At 40.9% G+C, this 17,831-nt stretch overlaps 1 long non-coding RNA gene across 1 annotated transcript in view; it reads left to right on the plus strand.

The window, feature by feature from the left end:
* Positions 1–17,831, plus strand: part of LOC115079882 — a 100,736-nt gene that overhangs the window by 75,750 nt on the left and 7,155 nt on the right. Inside the window, exon 3 of the long non-coding RNA XR_003853430.1 lies at positions 14,495–14,540. This is a non-coding gene — a long non-coding RNA (uncharacterized LOC115079882). The remainder of the gene's footprint in view (positions 1–14,494; positions 14,541–17,831) is intronic.

Raw genomic sequence — 17,831 nt, forward strand, 5'->3', positions numbered from 1 at the left:
CCACGTGTACGTGTGTTTAGCTGATCTTATAATATGCGCACGTATACATGCGTATGTTATCAAATGGCTGCTTCTCTGGACCCGAGCCGGCATACACTCGTATATGTACGCTCGAGGGGGGATTTAAAAGTTACTGTCATAGACTTCCTCTTCAGAGAGTGTAACGTATACTTGTTGACTTGTATGCATACTTTTTGAAAACCAAAGTATGTGCATATCTTCCAGTTCTGCCCCTATTCTACCCCCCCAAACGCCTCTACATTTTGCCTGGTGGTTAGAGCAACAGGCTGCTGTCCAGGGAAGCCAGGATTCGAATTCCACTGCTGCTCCTTGTGATGCAGAAGTCACCCCCTATAATCCTTGATAACATAATAGAGGGTTGGTCTCTATTTGAAAAGATTCATTTTTATTAATTAAGACAACTCCACATCGACTGCTAGTTCCTTGGGCAGAACATTTGAGATACCCACAGACTCCTCAATTTCCTAGGTTTTTTTCCTAACATATGGGTCTCTTGTAAGAAAATTCTGGCCTTAAGTCTCTTCAATTGGGATAATACTTTCTCTCTCTTTATTGGGGATCCCAGTCCTGCTACATTCCAAGATATGAATTCAGTAAGGGTCCCCATCCCATATGTCTGGTGACCAACTGAGAAGAGATAACTATGAATTGCCAGGAAGTCCAGCCTGTCCCTTTCCAAGCTCCAGCCCTCCCCCAGCAACAGAAAGGAAAGTGTACCATTGTTTATCTACTCCACATATAGGAACCTCCCTTGATCCAAGCAAGATAAAACAGCTCACATACTCTTTGAACTCCAATAAAAACACTACCCTACCCCTCTCCCATCTTCCCACCCACCCAAGAAACAATACCTTACTAACCCCCCAGGAAAACGCCTTGCTATAATAGAAGGCCAGGAGCACATTTGGATGTGCCCGGGTGCTGCCCGAAGATCATGCAATCAAAAAGCAATGTGTGCGACATATGTTTTTAACTTTTTAAAAAAGGGAAGATAAACATGATACCATCGTAGCAACAAACTGCTAACTGGTCCCCTGCAGTAATGTAAAAACAAAGTCAAAGGACCACAAACAGTACCGCAGGAAAACGAAGAAAAGTGGTGGTTGTCCAACACACAAAATCCCAGATTTAATTCCACTACAGCTTCCTTTCCACTGAGATGAAATGCCTCGCCATTGTCACATATGAGACCAGCTTCTCACTCTCCCTATGCTGGCAGCATATCCAAGAACCTTTGAGCCTCCGCCACTGTCTCAAAAAGATGCACTTTATTTTGTATCCACATTTTCAATCGCGCATGGTAGATGAGAGCAAAGTGAATTTGCCTATTGATGAGCTCGGAGCACACCGTCACGAACTCCTTCCTCTTAGCCAAGACGCCAGAAGAAAAATCTTGAAATAGAATATATTGGTCGCATATCCAGAGCTACTTTCGCTTGCAACAGAGCCGCATAATTTCTACTTTTTGTGCATAATTAAGTAATTTAAAAAATTACTACTCTCGGCCTACTTCTCCCAGCCAACATACCGCCGAGTCTGTGCACACGCTCATTGATGATGGACCCACTGTCTGTAGGGAAGCCTAATTCTTTAGTTAGGCCCGCTTCCAAAACCGATTTTAGTTCCTGTATGATCCATAGAACAAATTTCCTGTTTTGTTTCTAACAAAGGTATCTCCCTATCCATAATCACTGGCAAAATGACATGCAGCAAAATGATGCCGGCCTTGGGTCATCAGAGCCATTTTGAAAAATAGCAGCGGCAGGGCAGGAGCAATTTGGAATCCACGGATGGGATAAGATATGGAGGGAGAGGAGGGCAGAGAGGGTTGGAGGATTGGTAAGAGATGGAGAAGGGTTCCAGATTTTTTTATTTTTGTTGCTAGAGAAAGGGGACAGAACCCTGGATCCGATACCATTGTTTTAAAATTTCAGATTGCTTTTTTGTTTCCTCCTTTTTTTTTCCTTTTTAAATGTATTTTGTTTTAAATAAAGAATGAAACAAACAAAAAAAAAGAAAATCAAAATGAAAAAATGTCCAGTGCATGAGCCTAGCTATGGCAAACTCAGTTTCCCAATGCTGTATTCGGTTTCCAAGTTGGAGGTCTTCTATTATTATTATTATTATTGTTATTGTTATCATTACTTAGGTCAGGCCTTTTGATTAGTTGCTCAAGATAACTTACATAGAGGTACTCTTGGTGTAGGTACTGCCTATCCTGCTTTCATGCCTTACCATTTTCTGGACAAGGCTGATAGAAAACGCAGTACGAAAAAATTTGCCTGTTTTGCTCATTAGTAAATGTTCCAGGCATTTGAGAATTCATGTTGGTTAAAGTGCCAAATGGACCCTAATCACATTAAAATGAAATGTGACCCCGGTTCACCAAGAAATGGGACATTACTGTCACCTTTTTCTTTTTCCCTATAATAGCAATATCTATCTGCTGCCTTCAGATAATGTGAATGTCTATTCATATTTCATTTGCGGTAAGATGACTTGCGCTTGACAGATCTCATTATGTTATGGATCAACCAGTCTGAAATTAACAGAGGCTTGCATTAAAGGCTATTATGCAAAATCTCCACAGCATGAGGTTCCAACTAGGCAAATCCTTGTGGTTTTTTTTTCTATAGTAATAATCTAATACATGATAATGGCAAAGATCTAACAAATCTAATCAAGCTAATCATAATTTCCAGAGCCAGCAATTTTATATTATAACCTGGGATTCCACTAGCATCAGATAGAGGAAATCTGATTTTTACACAATATCTGAGAATCGATACATTTCATTTTTTTGTTCAGTTAGCAACTGATCTCATATTAAAGAACTTTTCTATAGCAGTGTATCTTTATCTTAGGAAGCCTGTGAGGTGGATGGGGAGGAATCCGAAATGCATGTGGGTATCCCCAACATGTTCACCTCCACAGGTGGCTTTTTGACCTGTTTATATTACCTGTGAAACTTTATTGGGAGAGTGGGGGGAGAAGAAACATTTCAAACTATTCTGGTTGGACGACTTCCTGAAGGAAAAGTCCATAAGCAGTTATTTGCCAGGGTGACTTGGGAAAACTGGCGCTTACCCCTGTGACTGAGATACAAGAAGTAGATCAACAGTTGGGGTTGTGACGGTACTTGTGTCTTGGTCTGGCTACTGTTGGAGACAGAGTGTTGGGCTCGGTGGATCTGGGTCTGACCCACAATGGTACTGCTTATGTTCTTATATTGGATTGCTTCCTGGTTTATGATAGCAAATAGCATTTTACCTGCTGTAGCATACATTACAATATTTCGAGTATTTTTGTTCAACAGTGATTTTTGCATGTATGAACGGGATTATAGCTCCTCATGATTTCTAGTCAGAAACTGAAAGAATACAAATGATAAATAGGACTGTGCTTTCAATAATATGGATGTTTGTGTTACTTTTTCAGATATACTGGAAGAAAGAAGATATATAAATATCAGGAGCATATTCTCTATTGAGTCAATGTGTTGGTTACCTCTAAAAAAATATTGTATCACAACCCTAATCTAATTTCATCTAGCTGAGTCTTTATTTATTTTTTACCCCTGTTCGATGTAAACCGTCCTGATATGGTATTTAACCATGAAGGTCGGTATAGAAAAATGTTAAATAAATAAATAAATAAATAAATTTTAAAAATTGTTAATATCTATCATTCCATCAATATATTTATAGCTGCCATTAGTATGAGAGTCATTCAGACTCCTATGGGTGGCACATGTCCACTACATAGGTGGGAGATATGTGCCAGGAAAGACCAAATCAATCAGATTGTTTATCATTATATCCAAGCTTGAATTTTTCTCATGTCTTCAACCCACAGTTATTTTACTGTATTGTACAATGAAATGCAGTCTTTGTTCATTTTCTCTCCATACTAGAGGCCTGATTCATTGTTGTTTTTTCCCCCCATTAACACAGAATGCGAGAGATGGTTTGGTGAATCAGGTCCTAACTTCAGATATTAGATTCAAAACAGTTTTAAATTATAAAAAGGAACTAGCTCAGAAACCAGTTTGGATGCAATGCAACTAATGTAATTGAGGGTTGTATCACAGTTTAATTCAGCTGTAATCAAAGAATAATAATAATAAAATAAAGTCTTCCAATAAAGTGCCAATGGTTTAAAACCTCTGGCAACATATAACACGGGCATCAGTCATGGGTTGTTCTGGCAATCCACAAGATCATTAGTCATCAGTTTTCTGAGGCTCATCATAGATCACATGCTTCAACGTGATTTGCATTAAGCCATTTTAATATTAATGAACTGCTATGCAGCATTTGCATGCAATGCAAATCATCAATATTTGACACATGTTAAGCCCAAACTTTTTGCATTATTGTTAATACTTAAGTGGACATTACCGATGATGCACATTAGCATATTTAACACATGTTAATGAATTAATGTATCTTAGCCACATAAGCCCCAATGTAAGATGCCTTGTGTAGAGACCCTTTATCTAACTGTAGAAATGAAGCCGCATGATACAGTGCTTACTACATTGTTAACGGGCAAATATATGAAGAAAACATTCATTTTGACCCGAATCAAAGTTTAATTTATACTTCCTAATACATCCTTTTCCAGAAATGGCAGCAGGTTTAAAAGATACTTTGATTTCTTTCCTGGTCACGATTTTAGGATGGCCAGAAGATGGGCATAGTTTAATGTCATTTTTCTTGTATTTATGCAAAGCCTTTTTTTAATCTTCTGATTGCAGTTTGTTTAGTAAGAAGCTCTTAAATACAAACAATTTAAAAAAAAAAAAAGTCTTTCAGTTCTCTGCGAGGCTTTTCGTGTAGGAGTTGGGTGCATTTTAAATGCCCACATTAAAAAGAGTTCCTAGATACTGCCAACTATGAAGCCGCGAGCAACAACAGGGACAGTGTGCAGCTGGTGTGCAACCATGGCGATGGTAACAATAACACCAATAACATTAATAAGACTAAAAAGCACCACACGTCAACAGATATCGCAATGCAGAATTTGCATTCTTGCCAAATCATAAGCAGGCAAGCTAAGACTTACCAGAGACTCCAGAGCCATGGTGACACCGGCTCAGGACCTGAACCCAGCAAGTTCCTGACACCTATTTCCAGGCTCCGCCCACTGCATGGGTGACCACAGCTCCCGCCGCCTCCCCTGCCTGAAACAGAACCGGAAGCCGCGAGATAGATTGGTTCTCCCTAACGATCCCCTGCTCGCTGCCCCACGGAGCTCTTAGCAAGGTTTGCATCCGCCTTCTTTTTCAGCAGAAAGTGATATTATCAGAGGAAAATATCTGGATTTTATTATTTCATTTTGGTACAAAGTCCTTCCATCATGGGCGTGATTTGCGAAGGCTCCCCCCCTCCCCGCATTCTGTGTCGTCAACAAAAAAGATGAGCAAATCAGGCCCTATGTCTCCCTCCAGCCCTGTGTTAGGCTTACACATCTGGCAGGCCCTTTTTATGTTGTAAACAGCTGCATTTCTTTTCAGGACCTTGCAATGCAATGCTGATCTCTTTAAATTGATGACCCAATTTTTGCTGGTAAAGCCTGAAGGCTTTGTCTCGCATGCATGTGGGAAAAGGGCTTTCCGACATGAGGGGAAGCATGCAGCATTTACTCTTCCTAGCACTTTATGTTCTTTTAATAGCCTAATTCTGCAGAAATCTCACCTAAATGATGATTATTTTCAGGGCAGAGCATAAACTGTAGCAGCAGCCGGCGAGTGGTACACAATGCCGTCTGCTAATACGTGGTGAGTTTCTGCAGCCAGCCATTTGGAAACTCATGGACACTTCAGCTGGAAATAACTTGAGTCACCACAGCTGTATGGAAACAATATATGATTCTCAGAATCCCGTAACTATTCTGTAATCCTACGGTGTTATAATTAGAGCTCGGCATGGAGGAAATTTGATTTTGCTTTTGTTATTTACTTAGCACGTGCTAAATGGTAGTGACAACAGAGGCACGAGGCAATCTGCATTCCTGGTGCCACTGCTGCTGAGTCAGAACCTTCTGCACTCAAAAGCCCCTCACTCAGTACAAATCCCCTTCCCATATCATAACATATGCAAATTAGGATTTAGTGGGGGCATACAAAATAGCATCATTTGCTCTGCTCCACCTATTTCTAGCTTAGGATGTATTTGTTAACTAAAGCCCTGAGCAGGTGTTGTCTTTTCAGCCTGTGCATTATTGAAAGGAATCAGCTAGTGGAATGCAGTGGGAGTTACAGGTGAAGATGTGCCTGCTGTAACAGGAGGAGGGATGGATGAGAGAGAGAGAGAGAGAGAGACAGAAAGAGGAGGAAATGCCATAGGAAAGACTCCCACACACATTCTTGAGCACTTGAGAAATAAATCTGCATTTATTCACACACTGCAAATGATTTTCCAAGCTAAAAGTTCTTAGAGGACAACACTCATTCTTACACTTCTTTATGCTCTGAAATGTGTCAGGCCCCCAATGCTGTCACAAATAGAAATAAAGGGCCACACCATATGATAAAGCACAAGCATTTCACTGCATGTGTTCTATGTCCTGAATGGTCTCTATGTGATCCCCCACATTCTACAAGATCGATGTCGCAGCAAACAAAAGGCTTCCACGAGCACGGGGGTAAGTCCATCATGAAAGGAGAACAAGGAGGTCACCTTTCCCCACCAAAACTTGGTTGTTCCACCTGGGATCCTTTAAGGTGGCTGCTTCTGCATGGCCGTGGATGGAGCAGGTGTGGTGGAAGAGGCTGGTGTCGCTTTATGGGATGGGGTTTCTGGTGCTGGGGTCAGGCTAGCATACGATGATTGTTTATTGCTGTCGTTAGTATGTCCAATGACCACAGCAAACATCTGGAGTCTTCTGCATGAAAAGCTGTCAGGGCATCTATGTCTTCTTTCAGCCCACCAGTTCTTGAAATTCTTTGGGTTTGAATGCTCAGCACTTTCAGTATAGTTTTGAAGCCCTCACAGACTGTGGCACTGTGTCATTGCTGCACCAACATTACTGGGTGGTCACAGAGGAAGGATACTAAGATGACACTGCCCTCCCAAGTCAGGGCTGTCAGGTGACTCATACGTTCACTGGGATGCATCAGACAGTAATCTTAATTAGGAATTCAACCTGGTTCTTAAATTTTAGAATGCATTAGAACTCACACTGAGCTTCCATTTTACTAGTTTCTACCTATTTTAGAAATCAAGATCTCCATACTGGTATATATCTTTGTTTTCTACTGATGTCCTGGAGTAAGTAACATTTATTTATTTATTTGATTTATTTAAAATAATTTATTACCCACACCCGCCAATGTTCGGGGTGGGTTACAACAAAACAATCATAATTAAATGAGACACACAATTAAAACAATAAATAGCATAATGTAATGGATAAAAGGAGAACGTAACATTAAAATAATAGTAACAGAAAATTCTAGAAATAAAAAGTTTAAAAAGAGAATAAAGATAATCAAAATAAAAAAAGTCTGGAGGTTAAGGCTCATGTAGGTCTGTGAATGCTTGCCTAAGAAGTTAATGTTTTAATGCTTTCTTGAATTCTTTATTATTGGTTAAGGATCTAAGGGTTTAAGATAGGGCCTACAATGGAAAACGCCTGCTCATGAGTCACAGCTAGTCTGGTGGTTTTCGGTGAAGGAATTTGTAGGAAGAATTGACTTTTTGTCCTAAGATTTTGCGAAGTTGCAGAAAGCCATAGATTTTTATTGTTATGAATGAGGTTGTGTAAGATCATTTATACTGAATACGCCATTTCATGGGTAGCCAGTGTAAGCTAAAAAGGACTGGGGAAATATGATCGTACAATTTCTTATTGGATAAAAGGTGAGCTGCCTCATTCTGCACCAAATGAAGAGGCTGTATAGATGACAGGTAATCCTATAGAGAGGGAATTGCAATAATCAGTTCCTGTGAGTATCAAGGATTGAAGAACGGTTGAAAAGGCAGATTGGTCCCATAACGGCTCTTTGCACTCCTTTAATGCACCTTGAATTGGTGTGCTGCAACCTGAGACCCTGCATGAACTGCCATGGTATCCCTTTTCAATGAGGAAATAAGCTGCACAGTCAAACCAGTGGGAGAACCCCTTTCGATAGTGCACACAAATTTGGGGAGTAACTGGAACAATGCAACAATGCCAAATCTCTCCCTTCTGAAAGGAAGCTCTTAAATTCAAGAGGAAGTTCTAGCTCGTAATTGCACCTTTACTCTACTTGTGACTATTGGTTTATGACTTTCCCTTGTCATCCTTGCCTACAATTCCACTCTTTCATTATATTACATTGACAACACATGTACATTGATTGTGCTATTCATGGAATGAACATGTTATTGTATCCATACCTACCTACTGACTCTTACCTACCTGTAGTTCATATGAGGCTTCACCCCCCTTGTGACTCCCAATGCAGACCCTAATCTGCCCCCACCCAGTAGCCACCATCTACTTACAACACATGGGTACAAAGCTCCTCTGTTGAACTCCCACGATACGCTTTTCCAGGCCTGCTTGTTTTCCCTCAGATTATGCAGTACTCCCCAGATTGGAAAGCACAGCCAGTCATTGTCCACCACCAGAGATGCCAAGTGGACAACGTCCTGGCAATGAAGTTGGACTGCCTTGCAGATGGTGGCATAGTTGAAGGAGCCTTCCCTGGAAGAACCAGAAGTTGCATTTCGTGGAAGAATATACGAGTATGATACATGTGCAAAGTTGTACGCAAACGAGAAACCAGACTCGCAATTTTCACATACAACATGCATGTTAAAATTACATATATTTTATATCGTGTGTGCAATTGCACACACACGATATAAAATTGACGAGCATATGCACTCGAGCCCATAAGCGTGCGAATATGGGCTTGCATGCAATTCTTTTAAAGTTATCCTCATAATGTTTCAGAACTCTGATCTATGTTGATGCCAGGGTTAGATCTAAATGTGAATGCAAGCACAATACACCTTTTGCTAAGTGAGGGATTGTTATCATCAATTACATTGCATTAACTCTATGGGTCATTTGCTCTCCTTGTTAGCTGCAATAATTATGGCTTTTCAGTCAATTACTTCATTTTGGACTAGCTGTATTGGACTAATCATCTGGAATGCTCTTTATTTCCAGTTGTTTCCACTTAGGGCTTTTAAACTAGTATTAAAAGGATCAGAGGACCTGGAAAACCTTTCCTGAAGCATTAACCTGGGACATTCTATAAAACTTTTTTTTAACACTTCTGTTAGATTGAAACTTACTGTAGCTTTTATGCTCCACATCTGTATAACACAGAACATCATGCATATACTGTAGCAATGGTAATACATTACTGTAGTCAGTATCTGAAATTACTGCTCATATTTTGGACCTGTGTATCCACTTTTATCACCATATGCATCACAATTTACTGGTTAAGCAACTTATATGAGGGCTGCACTGGGATGCATGCCCTGACAGCATATTTCTTGCATCCAGATGGCATGAAAGCAAAAACCACAAAGGCACGAGGGGAGAAAAACCAATGTTATCATTATTATGATCATCACCTAGTTACAGCTAGGTAAAGTAAGGATGCAAGGAGAGAGAGAGTGAGTGATCTGCCCAAGGATACCTAGAGAGCCATTGATAGAAAGGCTGTACTATTCCATCCCCACATCAATAGAAAGGGCACACATTGCCAGGCTGAAGACTTTGATTTGTTGTTGTGAATAATTGCTCTTATCACTGGATGCAGGTTTGAAACCAATCGCCATGCAAAATCTCAACAGGGTTTTCTTAACAGAATAACAAGATAACAATTGTGCCACCCTCGTGCATGCCTTGATGGTTGGAACTACTGCTTACAAGTTTCACACTTGTGCGAATCCAACCCCTTTTTGTCTACCTCTCTAGTTTGTACAATAACAGTTAATGGGCACATTTTTGCTATCCTGTGTAGTGGTAAAAGTAGATAACAGGCAAAACGTTAATTTAGAAATCTTATTTTTCTCTCCTCTTGCCTTCTTCTTGAAGTGAATTATATACAAATCAGTTGCATTTTATTCCTGGTACAGGAAAGTGAAAGTTGGATCGCTTTGGACCAGATGGCTCAATCATTATAATTAAACAAACCACAGAGGGCTCCATTTTGTAAAATATTCTTTTGAAAGATGAATAAATAAATACCTTTATGACTGCACATGGTTAAAGCAACCAGATAACCATGTACTATATGTAAAAGCATGCACTGTAAAAGAGCTCCTGAAAAGCCTGATTAATTATGCATGCAAAGTTAAATTAGGCATAAGAATATTTTTACCACCACATGTATTATAGTAACCAGATGAAGCCTCAATGCTAATTTAAACTAAATTACCTGAAAAAGAAATATTTATCTTTCATTGAGTTTATAAATCCATATTATACTAATTCCTGTCAATAAATTGTTAATCAATGCGAAAAAGCAAACTTCTCTAAATACAAGAAGTTAACAGGTGAATGCTGCTTTTGGCAGTTGGTTTTTGAATTGTGCTGGCAACTTGTTTGCTTTGTCTTTGTTTTTTGTCTTTGTTTCTACGTTTATTACACTATAAGGTGATTTTCAAAGCTGGATGTGCGCCAAAATCAGGAGAGGGACCCGCATCTCGCACTAGCGCATGTCCACCCGATTTTATAAAGGGAGCAGATGAGCAGACATCTTGCAGCGAAGGGAAAAGGGGCGGGCATGGACATGGTGTGGGCGGGGAAAGGGCTTTCTGGGGCGGAGCCAAGAGATGTGCCTGCGGGTATCTTATGCTCATGGGCGTGTGCCTAGGTCCAGTACTGTGTAACTTTACTTCTGCTACGGAGGAGATGTGACTTAAAAAAAAATACAGGCATCTGTGAAGGGTTTGAGTGGTCTGGGGTAACTGGGGCAGTGCAGGCTGTATAACCAGGGGGTTTGGGAAGACCTAGGAGAGCACCGGGTGGACTGGTGGAGAAACTGGTCCTTGGCTGGACGCGTATCTGTTTTAAAATACAGGTAGTTTTGTGTCCATAAGCTGACTTACGCTACTGAGTGCACACGAGCTTAAAATTAGGTGAACACATATGCACACCTAGGCTATTTTATAACATGCACACATGTTATAAAATGCATTCTCCCAAGACTGGAGAGGCACCATATATATATATATGTTTGTATTAATAAATAAATGCATAAATGTCTTAAGGAATGCAAGCATATACCTCCAGATCTTCTATATATTACTAAATCGAAAATGAAGATTTTTTTTATTTTAGAAGCTGAGATTTAACGTCACATATGTTATTTCAAACAAATTCTAAAAATTGAGCTTCAGCAAAATTGACCCACAGCAAAACAAATGTGTAGTTCCGCCCTTTGCTTGAATGATTGTTGTGCTTATTTTTGAAAACATTGTCAAGCTTGTAAGAGCAAGTGCCACAATAATAAGGATGTAGCTAAGGCCAAAATCATTGCTGTATATTTTTGAAACTTTACTGATTTTCCAGAAACCACCAGCATACTGCCAGTACAGTCTTTACAATATCAGCTCATATAACAAAACAGGCATATTACAATCTATAATATACTCGCTAAAGGAAGAATTTACATGTGTTAAAATAAAATAAAATAGTGTTCCAATAACAGGCTGTGAGATTATCTCATATTTCTAATTCTTATTCTTCTTGTTATTTCTTTCTTATATTATACAATATCAGGATAAATTAAATTAATCTATGCGGATAGCATCCATACATTCACAGATACCATAAATAATGGAAAGGCAACTCCAGTCTTCGAGTGCCAAAACCAGGGCTGATTTTCACAAGATCCACAATGAATATCCATGAGGTATATTTGCATGAACTGCCTCCCTTATATTTATTTTTATTTTAAAACCTTTATAACCCGCACTTTCTAAGGTTCAAGATGAGGAACAAAGTGAAATTCACAAAAATGACATAGAAATAACAGAGGAGGTAATTTTCAAAAGGATTTCGGTATGTAAAAGTGGCATATTTAGCAGCAATTTTCAAAAGCCCATTTACGCGTGTAAAACCTTTTAAAAATTCCCAGGATTGGTGAAAGGGGCGGTCCAGGGGGGCGGGGCAGGGTTAGAGGCGCCCGGCACAGCGGCCATTTGCTGGGGGATCGCGTGCTGGCAGGGTGCTCGAAGCAGGCGCAAAAGGTAAGACAACACATTTGGTGGGGGGGGGGGGGGGGTTAGGATAGGGATAGGGGGAGGGCAGGATAGGGGAAGGGAGGTCAGACTAGGGGGGGGTGGGAATTTTTCTCCCAGTCTGCTCCTTAATTGTAGCGGACTGGGAGGGAACTGGGGAAGGCCCCGATGCGTCGCCGTGCGTAACAGCGAAAATCCTTTCCCCCATGCGCGCGCGCCGAGCCGGCATTTTATGACGTGTGGCTGCGTGCACATGTGTGACAAATTTTAAGTGGGCACGCACATGTGTGCACAAATCCTGTTTCTACCAGGTAAATCAGGGAATTTTAAAATGGGGTGCACGCCGAAGCCATTCCAAGTTTTAGCAGTTCACTCAGTTAAGGGAGAGGTCCTCTAAGCCCCCCCCCCCCCTAGTTTCCATGCAAACTGGGCTACCAAGTATGTCTATGTTACACCTCGACCTGTCAAACTAAGGGGGTCATTTAACAAATTGCTTCAGGGCATTATCATGGGCATGCATACGATAAATGCCGCATCGCGAAATGCATATGCAAATTTTAAAATTTTATTCAAGTGAGAGGAGTTTGGACGGAGTAAATGGAAACGAGGGCTGGTTAACATTGCGTGCGATAGCGTAATTCACACCGTTGCGGGATTTAACGCCGGAAATAACTACACCATTTTCCTGAGCGTTATGCCTGCGGTAGCTGTGCGTTATGACGAAACGGGATTTATCACAAATCCCGTTTTGTGAGGGAACGGGGAGAGGAGAGGGAGAGGAGGGGAGGAGAGGGCCTCTGTGGAGGCCCATTGGTTTTTTAATTCTTTATACCCCTGTAAGAGGGGGCAATTTTACATGCACAGTCATACGAATGAACAGCACAGTTACCATCAGTGAAGATTTAAAGTGATTTAGAGGGATGAAAAGTGAAAGAAGAGTAGATTTGTACCATGTTCTTTCTACCTAGCTTGATGCAGATAGTGCTGTTTGGTTAGCCTGTGATGAAAAAAAAGATATGGTACCAGGAAAATGATCCTAACCTATCCCCCCTTCTTTTTTTTTTATCATGGGTGCTATTTTTGCTATATTTATCACAAAATGATGAATCTAAGCCTAAGGGGCAGATTTTCAAATGGTTATGCACGTAACCCCCGAAAAGCTGCCCCTTCCAACCTCTGCGCGCGCCGAGCAAGCCCCGGGACGCGTGTCGGAGACATGTCGGGGGTGTTCTGGGGGCGGGGCCATGGGCATGGTTCTGGCACTGGGGCATTCAGGGGGCGTGGCCGCAGCCTCCGGACCAGGTCCTGGACCGGAACATGGCGTGCTGGCAGCCGGCCGGCGCGTACAAGTTATGCCTGCCTCGGGCAGGTATAAAATAAAGGTAGGGGGGGAATTAGTTAGGGCTGGTTGGTGGGTTAGATAGGTGAAGGAAGGTAGGGGGGGCCTTGCATGCGCTGACCCTGTATTTTATAACATGCACGCAGCAGCGCGCGCATGTTATAAAATCGGGAGTAGATTGTTTCGCGCCGGGTTGCGTGAACAAATCTACTCCCGCGCACACCTTTTAAAATCTACCCCTAAGGGAGTAATCTATACAATTAAGTGTCCATGCAAAAAATTATATATCGGGAAGATCACCCTTGCAGTTTGTTCCTGCATGATCAAACATCGTAGCTATTTGAAAAAAGGTCGTTTGACCGCCCCACTGGACATGTTTTTGAAGACCTACACTTCTGTGTAATAGATGTGCCTTCCTGTAATTAGAACAGGGGTACTTTTCATGATGGCTTTTACAGATGGAACAATGTTGGATCCACATCGTCTACAGACTCTTATACCATCTGGCTTGAATACAGATTTTGATCTTTCTGCATTTCTATGACTGCTTTTCACAAAATATTTGTGTATTTTTGCTGTTTTTCTTTTTGTGCTTTGCTCTTGTTGAAGGTTGCTAATAAAGTTTTTCTATTTGGATTATCAAGATGACATCACTTCCTGTGCTGGACCTTTAATAAGCACTGTCTATGGTCGTGTCAGGATGCCTCTTTTAAAATAAGATTGAGATCTGCTGATCCAGTGATGGTAATCACTTTAAATGACTACATAAAAAAGCCACCCAATGCAGAAGATCCAAAACACCAGCTGACGTTAGGATTTGGTTCTCTTACATCACTTTGTTTTGTTTATGCTTATAGGCCTTTTTATTTGCAATATAAAAAAACAATGCTGAAAAAAATACTAACATGACTCTTCTTGTTTCATGGCACCCTTGTAGGCCGGGGGTGGATGATTGAATTGACCGGGTAATCTCCCTTTACAAGGTAGGTCTTACACTTGCACCTGGCTTGCTGACACCCCAATTCTTGACTTTATTAACTCCTAGTATATTGGTGTTCACTTGGATCACCTTTTTGATTTTTGCTTGATACTGTGCCTTCTCTGTGGTTGATTTCAAATAAAAGCATATATCTAGTATTTTATAATCCACATGTTATATAATATGTGCAATTTTACCTTGCAACATACAAGTGTATATATGCTTACTTGAGAATAGATGTAATGCATTGAGAACGAGTATTTCAGTAATTGAACGTGCATGCTTTTCCTACCGATTTTAAAAATATATGCGCATATATTTTACTTGTGAAAATAAAGTAGGACTTGCTCGGGTAAAACCAAATTTGCAAGAGGAAGTTGGTATATTTTAAAACATGCGTGTGTAATTGAAATTCCAGTTTTGCAATTACTCCACCAGTTCGCCCAGTCCTTCTGCAGGTCATCGAGACCTTCCTGGGTTTGATGGACCCTTGGTCTGACCCAGTATGGCATTTTATTATGTTCTTATAGTCTTATGTCCTGGTTCTTCATCCTGAACTTTCCCTCAGTTCACCCAGACCTCCCCCTAGCCAGTAATACAGTACCCAACAAACAATTCCGCAAGATAATTAGCAGGTGCAAAATTCTATGAATAAGTTGCCAAATGTATGCATATAAGAGGACCAAGGGTTGCGCACATATGTTGAAAATTCACTCTATAGGATGTTCATTCATCACGTGCAAATAGCAAAAAACACCAATGCGCATTAGCAGTTTGCTCATTTGACATGTACAGAACTTGCTGCTCAGTTAAACTCTTTGCACATTTTTTACCTGCAATACAGTAAGACAGGCATACTCTGTTTGTAACTCCTCATCTAAAAGCATAATTATGCATTTTGCGGTGGTTGCTTAAATTATTAGGCAGCCATGAAAATGGTTTAGAATGCTATTTACATAACAATGCCTTCAGACTATGAAAAATATATGATAATTTTCCAGGCGGCTTGCAAATGCAGTCCCTTGGAGATTGTTAGCTTTTAGACTAACATATCCTACTAAAGTGCGATAAGGTAGATAAAATGGAATAGCTTGCTAAATTCACCTAATACATTGTGCTGTAAAATTGCAGCATTTTCATGGCTTGTGCTAAAATTAAATATGACGATTAGTCAGGTAGCAACCATGTGCAATTAATGCATTTTTTGCATAAAAGTTAGTTATGGCATTCTATAAAGACCAGGCAAGACTAGCTAAATTTCAAAGGAAAACAATACAGAAAAACAAGTTATGACATCATGAGCTATACAACAGTTTGGTTCACTGCAAGTGGGAAACACCTCAGTTTTAAACTTTTCTTATCAACATCTAATTTGTTGTAAAATCATGTCCATGGTTTATTGTACAATCTAGTGGTACGCATACAAAACTGAAAAATAATTTTTTGTAAATTTTTGGGACTATCATACATTGGGGTAGATTTTCAAAGGTGCATGCAGGCGTACATGTGCATGCGCTACCCAGCGTGCGCACATGTACGCCTGATTTTATAACAAGCGCACGCAACCACGTGCATGTTATAAAATCGGGGGTCGGCGCACGCAAGGGGGTGCACAATTGTGCACCTTGTGCGTGCCGAGCTGCACTGCCTTCCCCCGTTCCCTCCCCCCTAGCCTGACCTTCCCACCCCTTCCCCTAACCTTCCCCCCCTGACCTACTCTAACCCCCCCTGACCTTTGTCTTACCTTTTGCGCCTGCCAGCAGCCTGCCGGCACGCAATCCTCCGACACAGCAGCAATGGCCGCTCTGTCGGAGGCCTCTGGCCCCGCCCTGCCCCTTTATTAAAGCCCCGGGACTTACATGCGTCGCCGGGCCTTTTTAAAATAGGCCCGGCGCGCGTAACCCCTCCCCCCGGATTTACGGGCATAGGGCTTTTAAAATCCGGCCATTGTTTTTAAGGCTCTTTGACTTCATACCATGTCAAGACCACAAAGTGAATGTCACGTTTTTGAATTCTCAAAGTTAAAAAATAATAATTGGGCAGCACTCAATAAAGAGCTAAGTGCGTCGTACGTGTTTCCAAAAACAAAATCACTTATGAAAAGCTGCTTCACAGCTCGAAACTTCAGAATGGTGATTGTGGCTGAGCATCTCCCCTGTATTGCTTTAAGCTAAATCAGTTTAGTCCAGGAAAACACTAAACAACCCCTGACACTATCCCATCCTTTGAGTGGAATGTCTGAACATGGCGCCATCACCACGTTTGCGAATCAAATGCAGTAGAGGACCTTAATATTCCAGATGTTCTGCTTTTAACTCCTGATTGCCCTGTTGGCACTTCATCTCATTGATCTCTTGCTAACTCAGAGGTTGAGTACCTAAACTGCATGGCAATCATGTGCACAAAATCGCTGCTAGGGAGATCATTATTTGTACCCATTTCTTCCAGGAAGCCGGTTGATAGTGAGCTGAAAAAGAAAAACAGGTACAAGAATGGTAATAACATGGTTAACCAGAATTTATGGAAGATCCGATATCGCTATCACGTCTGTCTGTGTCCTACCTGCCGCTTCCTGAGAAGTCATAGCAAAGAAACGGGAATAACGTTTCTCTTTCCTTGCTGTGCAGCTTCCTCTTTGTTAAAACCATGTGATGCACCGTTGCTTCACTGCCATGCACTACGGTTTTCTAAGGAGAAAAGCTAATTATACATGATTTATCTCTGAGACGACACGGGGATTAAACAGGCATAAATAATGGCAAAAAAATTATATAGTGGCGTGGTTTAATGAAAAGGTAATGAAAACAAGCTTTTGCACACAAACTATACAAACTAATCATTTCAGAAGCAAATATTGATCTGGTAGATGCAGTCACTGCCTTTTCTAGTTATTATTCTACATACAACAAGAAACATTTCCATGGTGGATATATGCTTTGCAAGCTTTTATTTCAGAGTTCCTATCCATCTGATTAGTCTGCCAATTATAAAATAGCCGCAGGCTCGGGCCAATGAACACGTGCACATATGTGCCCACACGCCAGTTGGAAGTGAATTTTTCAAAGGGGGTTTCATATAAGTGTATATGAGTGTATATAAGCGTGTAAGTAGCACGTATGTGGAATTTTAACAAATTGCAACTTGGCACACAAATTTTACAGGGGTGGAGGTATAATGGGCTCCGAAATCCATACACAAGTTGTTGTTTTGTGAGACATATATGCATATACATTACTGGACTAGCATGAACATTCTTGCACCTGCAAATGGACTCGCAGTACAGGACTAGGACTTG

The sequence above is a fragment of the Rhinatrema bivittatum genome, chromosome 18, assembly GCF_901001135.1.
Source record: "Rhinatrema bivittatum chromosome 18, aRhiBiv1.1, whole genome shotgun sequence".
In the NCBI taxonomy this organism is placed as follows: domain Eukaryota; kingdom Metazoa; phylum Chordata; class Amphibia; order Gymnophiona; family Rhinatrematidae; genus Rhinatrema; species Rhinatrema bivittatum.